General features: G+C 34.1%; 1 pseudogene; it reads left to right on the forward strand.

Moving 5' to 3' along the window:
• Positions 1-3293: 3293 nt before the first annotated feature.
• Positions 3294-3929, forward strand: LOC107672544 (protein FAM163B-like; annotated as a pseudogene).
• Positions 3930-8326: the final 4397 nt, after the last annotated feature.

Here is an 8326-nt window from a genome sequence, read left to right on the forward strand (position 1 = left end):
GTGACAAGGCTGCCTTGTTCCTCATCAAATATACATGCACTTTGTCTTCTAACACATCTGCATAGTGAAGCCGCAAAAATACCTTTCTCTGTCCATTTGTGTTCTTGTGGGGCAGTCAAAATGAGTGGACCGCATAATCCCAATCCCACAGAATTTGCTCAGCTGCCAGAGCAAATGACATCACTGAGTTTTACCAAGAAAGCACATCATGTTTCAAAATTCTCTCACTGTGTTTCTTCCTGAAGGATGTCCTCAAGCTCACTAAGCATGAAATGATTAAATGAAATGTTTCAGTCATAAAGCACAGATCCTTACAACAGTTTTCTCCCTTTTCCATCAAAAAGATTATGCTAGCATTTCATTATTGACAATGAAAATAATGCTAGTAAGAATTATTTGCATGCCACATATTTCATATGATCACAACAGACATTATGCACATGACAGAATAGGTTCTCTGAATATATTTAAATACAGAATATATTATCTTGTCCACTGCCTTTGTTTACATTCATAAAATGTATTTACCACTGATTCCCTATGAAGCCCTTGACTAACCTACATGGAGAAATGTTCTGTTTCAACAGCATTTTTCTTATTATTTATTATCTTACTGCATGATACACTTTTCATGTAGCTTGAGTCACATTCTGACTGTGTTTCTCTGTGGCTTCCCTCTGGCTCACATGTCTGTAGTTAATTAAATCAGCTTATCATGTACTGAAGAACAAGCATTAGTTTTGATTTGGTAATGCAGTTTAAGATGGATTTATATCACATTTACCTATATTACAAAAATGTAATTATTAGTATATTAATAATATTCATTATGGGTCGCTTGTATTATAGACATTAGCCTATTTACAAGACATAGTATTTACTTCACATTTAAAACTGTAAAAACGCTAAATAATTTGAATTAAAAGCTGACTAAAAGCTGTCAAAAGATTTCAAATCTAAGTATAGACTGTCTCTTTTTTTTACACATCAGCCTGATAGGGTTATAGAGATGTGACGCAAATTATAGAGAATCATTTCATTATTTGTTGTGAGATCTGAGGGACTTTGGAACCGATTTCTGAGTATTTGAGTTAATGTTACAGTGTAATTTTCAAAAGTTTAATATTCTTAACTGATGATGACCTTTAGATTTGGATATATATAATGTTTTGCCAGTGATTTGTGCGAATGGATGACTAGTTTACGTGGGCTCGAATGAGTCTCTGGCCTGAGGTAAGACCAAATACTGTCATCACAAAATCTAAAAGTCTTATTGAGGGGCCCTTTCTGATTCACTTGTGTCCAGTTGCACCTTCATTAGCATTTCACATAGACAGAGACAGGATTATTTGTAACGGTGAACAACACTGACTACTGACACGGATTTGTGGCTAATTATAACTGAATAACCTGAGCTTTGTAAATGTATATGGACATGTTAGCCTACATGCCGTCATTCTTTAGACATCCTGTTGAAACTGTGCAAATGTGCTATTTATGGAAAATCATTTAATGCATCATTAACCAGTTTATTATTCCACTGCTGTACTGCTCCGTAAATACTGAAATCAAAGAGCATGAAAAATGCATCAGATGTACATGGAATTTCAACAATAGCTATAGTGCTTTAGCATCATGAGTGCTAGTATAGTACAGTACTAGACCAATATACTGCTATTTGACCATTGTGAGATTATAATTTCATTTGTTTTAACACTAAACGTTTGGGGTCTGCTGTAAAATTGATAATGTTTTTGAAAGAAATCTCTTCTGTTCATCAAGGCTGCATGTATTGGATCAAAAATACCGCAAAAACAGAAATATTGTGAAAACATTATTACAATTTAAAATAACTCTTTTCTATTTGAATATATTATAAATTTAATTTATTTCTGTGATGGCAAAGCTGAATTTTCAGTAGTCATTACTCTAGTCTTCAGTGTCACATGATCCTTCAGAAATCCATGCTGATTTGATGAAAAACATTTCTTATTGTTTCGTATCAATGTTGAAAACAGCTGTGCTGCTTAATATTTTTGTGGAAAGTGTGTTACTTTTTTTAGGGTTATTTATTGAATAGAAAGTTCAAAAAACAACATTTTATTTGACAGAAATCTTTTGTAACTATATAAATGTCTTTACTGTCACCTTTGACCAATGTAATGCATCCTTGCTAAATAAAAGTTTTTTTTTTTTTTAAATAAAATCTTACTGACTCCAAACATTTGAATGGTAGTGTATTTCGGCCATAATAAAAAGCCATATGGGTCGACCACTAAACCTGAGTCCTATATAAACATTTCACTGTGTCAGTCTTTGTAATAGGCAATATTTTTTGCATTGTAGCAAATGAGCTAAAAAGGCAAATATTAATAATGAATCATAACTTGTTGTAATTAATTATAAATATTTGAATCAGCTAATGGATTATTACAATCAGCAAACCTGTTTGCCCAGCAAACACCCAGTGTTAATTGTTTATTAATTCTAAGAAATGTTTATTTCCGGGTATGGGAAATAATGTCCTTATTGTACAATACTACTCAGAGCATGTAGCCAAATTCTGCATGATTAGGGACTCCAGTTATGAGCAAAACAACATACAACCTTGAGTGTGATACAAATGAGACTTTATTAACTACACTAAACACTTAAACTATTCTAACACACACACACACAAACATGCATACAGTTTAACAATGGAAAGAGAGCTTAGTACAGCAGAGTACAGGAATGCAAGAAGTTATAGTATTGTTTGAGATTCAGCAGATCAACAGCCTTGAGCAAACCGTCAGTTTCTTAGTTCTAACACACCCTTCTTTAAAAGGGATGGAGATACTTAATGGATCAAACAATGAGGCTAAGTTTGATACTTGCATGTCTTGCCCATTTGAATAAAAGTGTCCTGATGCAGTTTGTTGAGGCTCCAGTTGATCTTGGCTGATTTTTTCCTGATGAGAGAGAACCAGTTGAAATCTGAGGATCTTTGGTGAATGGAAAGACAAGGCCGCAGCCTGGCACAAACTTAGGGGTCCTTAGAAGACTTCTAGCTCAGCACCCTCATCTTCCTCATCTAAAAGAGCCGCCCTGATCTTGTGATCAGTGATCTTTAAAGTGTGAGGATGGTTCATGCAACTCACAGAGTGGGTTTTAAAGATTATTTGTTAAATATAACAAATAATTGTGTGTCTGATCAGTCAAGTCGTTACAGCATCGTAAATATTCATTTTCATCGTATCACTGTTTTTTTTGTCTTTATGGCTTGCTTAGTTTGTTGATGGAGAGGATTTCGAATGACAGCCGGCACAGTGGTCATCACAGGTGGAATTCTGGCTGCCATTATCTTTGCTAACTATTGTCACAGTTCTGTGTTACTGTAGGCTGCAGGTAAATCTCCTCTACTGCTCGTCTCATAAGTAACTCCCTCTTCTGTACTTACTTATATATTGAGTGTGACATCTCACTCTGCCCATTAGTATTACTGCTGTAAAAGAGACGAGTCAGAGGAGGGGGAGGAGGAGGCTGACATTGCCAAGGCATCGCCAAATCCACCTCGCCAACTGAGTCCGCCTGAGAGTCCACTGAGTCTTCAACATTTCCCTGAATATGCATCCTCCAATCAGCTGCTAATGACTGCAGAGCCCTTTGAGCCCAACGGACCAGTAAGCTATCCTCAATACTTCCTGCGCGCGCCCTACAGACCGCCCCGCTCGTACACTTTCTGCCCGTCCTGCTCGGGGTATCTGCCGCTCTACATGAGCCCACAGGAGGGGCTGCGTAATGGGGGTGGCAGGATCAGCTACAGGACACTGCAGCAGGAGGAATTAGACCTGCCAATGGAGGCGCCCAGCTTCCACAAACTCAACCTTATCCGCTCTGTCACCATGCAAGAAGTGCTGACTCATAACAGCATCAGCACGGATGTGTAGCACCTCATATTCACCTAAAGCATTGTGTTATTCACAGTTATTGTGCTGCTTTGCTGTACCAGGTTGTTCAATTCATTGTATCCAATACATCAAATGTATGTATGTATGTATGTATGTATTTATTTATCAGAAGGATAGTCATGCACCTGTGCTGTTTAGTATCATTGAGATGCAATTAGAAAAAAAAAATCTGTAGAAAAACAGAAAAGATACTGGTAATACAGGACATTGTCTGTTAAGTTTACAGATATTTCCTTTAACCCAAAAACATACAAAACGCAATCCATAATTCAAAATACAGATGAAACACCTGTGAAAAATCAATATGGATCAAAATCAATTCCTTCATATTAACACTCTACATTGTGTCCTATTTATACAGACTTTTCTGACGGTGTGTAATAAAAATAGTTGCTTTATTATTATATATATATATGTTATTATTATTATGTAACTAATAGGGCTTTTTAAGGGCATGAGAACTGGAGTAAAATTGTGATATTTCACATTCTTTTGTCTATCACAGATATTTACTGCTGTAGTGAAATAGACGATTAAAAGATATACTGTATATGGTATGATGAAATGGTGTGGATGTACGGTATATTTAATTTGTGAAATGATAATACCACCTGCAGTCATAGTTTTACATGTGGATTGTAAATTTGTGTGTCTGATTGTGTAATATAATTGACTGATTTTATAATTCTCTGCATTCTCATCTTTGTGTGTTGTGCCACTCAGTTTGCATTGATTTTGATCAAAAATAACTCTGAAGTCACCAGAATAATGATCTGTTACTGTCTTTTATCTTTTTCATTTGTTGATAAATGCAAGATTTGTTAACGTTGACATTGGCTGTGTGAGAATTTAATCACCGAGTTTCAAGCTCTTGTGGTGTGATCAATGAACATATTTAACTGCACATGCCGTTTGCTGGCCAGCAGGTGGCATCAGTTCTTGTGCAGAAAAAAGGACCTATAATTGGTTAATTAAAAACATCAAACAAGAGAAAAGTGTGTGTGTGTGTGTGTGTGTGTGTGTGTGTGTGTGTGTGATGTATGATGGCAATTATGCTGATGAATATTGCTGAAAGTAACTATGATTGCTGACTCCCTAAAACTGATTAAATGTTTTATCATCTTAATCAGCTTAAATAAATGTAATTTACACTAGGGTTATTATAATTAACTAAAAATACTCATGAGACCATTCCATGCATTATAAGGTGCATTACAAGGCATAATTAATGCATTAAAACTACTTTTATAATGCATTATAACATTAACTGAAATAAAACTTATTTTGTTTCAGCTATAGTTGCCAAGGCAACATATCTCATTTTTGTTTAGTTTAAGTTGAAGTACTTAACTAAAACTACAAAAATAAAACTTAATAAAAACATATTAATATCAACACACAAAAAGCTAATAATATGACAAAAACACACAACAAAATTACTAAAATTCTACCTAAAATTAAGATGAAAACAGAAACTATAAAAATAAAATTCAATCCAAAATATCATCTGAAACTATAATAGTATAGGAGTAATACTAAAATAACACTTATTTACACTTTATTAATGTAAATTATATTAAAACTTGTACTAAAAATATCCAACCAAACAACACAAACCACAGCATTTCATTGGAGTATAATATTTAATATTTATAATATTCTGAGAGGTACACAAAAGTTTTTCTACAAGAAAATCAAATGACTTACATTTGATTGCCTTTTGTACTTGAGGTAAGGTAGGTAAGGTAGTTAGGTTTAGTGTGTCTTAGTGAAACAATATATGAATCAGATACATTTTCAACTATAGCATCTATAGCATGCAGGACCAGTGTTGGGCAAGTTACTCTGAAAATGTAATCAAATTACTGATTAGTGATTACTCCTTTTAAAAGTAATCACGTTACTGTTCTGATTACTTTATTTCAAAAGTAATTAGTTACGTTACTTTTTTCTCCATGAAATTTATGAAATCCCAGCATACACGCTCCCGATAAATATTTGTTATTAAAGCATCAACATTCACAGAACACTGTTATTTTTAACTAAAGCAAGCGGCTGCTGCGTGCATGGTTTGGCATGGCAGAATGCCAGCAAAGAGCGCTGCATTTAAAATCTCTAAAATACATCTCAGTTCATCACAATCTCACAAATCTCTGTTATAACACAATAAATATATGCATAATGAATCTTTCATAATGTCTACAATTCGTGTGTTATAATGAGAGTATTCGTGAGCACGCAAATTTAAATAGCCTAAATAGCCTAAACAGAAACTCTGCATACGCTTGCACCTGTTAATCGTTTAAATTTTATATTAGTTCATGTTGCTTTTGTGCAATAGATGAATAACAATTTATTTGTTTTATACATTTTATGTTTAGATATTTCTATTTTGCGGGAGTGCCGTGAATCATTTTATTGTCCCGCATCCCGCACACACACGAGTGTCTACACGCCCGCACCAGCACTCGCCGATCTTGTCCCGCGCCGCACTCTGTTGCGTATGGGAAGCCATATAACCCAAAAGTGGGATGAAACAGCGCGGTATTAGTGTTCGCGCCGCGCTGACCTGTCATCGGCGCGGCTCAATCGTCACCAGAATAATGATCTGTTACTGTCTTTTATCTTTTTCATTTGTTGATAAATGCAAGATTTGTTAACGTTGACATTGGCTGTGTGAGAATTTAATCACCGAGTTTCAAGCTCTTGTGGTGTGATCAATGAACATATTTAACTGCACATGCCGTTTGCTGGCCAGCAGGTGGCATCAGTTCTTGTGCAGAAAAAAGGACCTATAATTGGTTAATTAAAAACATCAAACAAGAGAAAAGTGTGTGTGTGTGTGTGTGTGTGTGTGTGTGTGTGTGTGTGATGTATGATGGCAATTATGCTGATGAATATTGCTGAAAGTAACTATGATTGCTGACTCCCTAAAACTGATTAAATGTTTTATCATCTTAATCAGCTTAAATAAATGTAATTTACACTAGGGTTATTATAATTAACTAAAAATACTCATGAGACCATTCCATGCATTATAAGGTGCATTACAAGGCATAATTAATGCATTAAAACTACTTTTATAATGCATTATAACATTAACTGAAATAAAACTTATTTTGTTTCAGCTATAGTTGCCAAGGCAACATATCTCATTTTTGTTTAGTTTAAGTTGAAGTACTTAACTAAAACTACAAAAATAAAACTTAATAAAAACATATTAATATCAACACACAAAAAGCTAATAATATGACAAAAACACACAACAAAATTACTAAAATTCTACCTAAAATTAAGATGAAAACAGAAACTATAAAAATAAAATTCAATCCAAAATATCATCTGAAACTATAATAGTATAGGAGTAATACTAAAATAACACTTATTTACACTTTATTAATGTAAATTATATTAAAACTTGTACTAAAAATATCCAACCAAACAACACAAACCACAGCATTTCATTGGAGTATAATATTTAATATTTATAATATTCTGAGAGGTACACAAAAGTTTTTCTACAAGAAAATCAAATGACTTACATTTGATTGCCTTTTGTACTTGAGGTAAGGTAGTACAATATATTAGGTTTAGTGTGTCTTAGTGAAACAATATATGAATCAGATACATTTTCAACTATAGCATGTTCAAGTGTCAGGACCAGTGTTGGGCAAGTTACTCTGAAAATGTAATCAAATTACTGATTAGTGATTACTCCTTTTAAAAGTAATCACGTTACTGTTCTGATTACTTTAATGTAATCAGATTAGTGATTACTCCTTTTAAAAGTAATCACGTTACTGTTCTGATTACTTTATTTCAAATTTCAAAAGTTACGTTACTTTTTTCTCCATGAAATTTATGAAATCCCAGCATACACGCTCCCGATAAATATTTGTTATTAAAGCATCAACATTCACAGAACACTGTTATTTTTAACTAAAGCAAGCGGCTGCTGCGTGCATGGTTTGGCATGGCAGAATGCCAGCAAAGAGCGCTGCATTTAAAATCTCTAAAATACATCTCAGTTCATCACAATCTCACAAATCTCTGTTATAACACAATAAATATATGCATAATGAATCTTTCATAATGTCTACAATTCGTGTGTTATAATGAGAGGATTCGTGAGCACGCAAATTTCAGCACTGCATTGCTCAACGCTGCAAACACGTGTTATAGCCTAAATAGAAACTCTGCATACGCTTGCATCTGTTAATCGTTTATATTTATATTAGTTCATGTTGCTTTTGTGCAATAGATGAATAAAAATTTATTTGTTTTAGGTATTTTATGTTTAGATATTTCTATTTTGCGGGAGTCCCGTGAATCATTTTATTCTCCCACATCCCGCACACACACGAGCGTCTACCCGT

This window comes from Sinocyclocheilus anshuiensis, unplaced genomic scaffold (assembly GCF_001515605.1).
Source record: "Sinocyclocheilus anshuiensis isolate Anshui unplaced genomic scaffold, SAMN03320099.WGS_v1.1 scaffold176, whole genome shotgun sequence".
NCBI lineage: Eukaryota > Metazoa > Chordata > Actinopteri > Cypriniformes > Cyprinidae > Sinocyclocheilus > Sinocyclocheilus anshuiensis.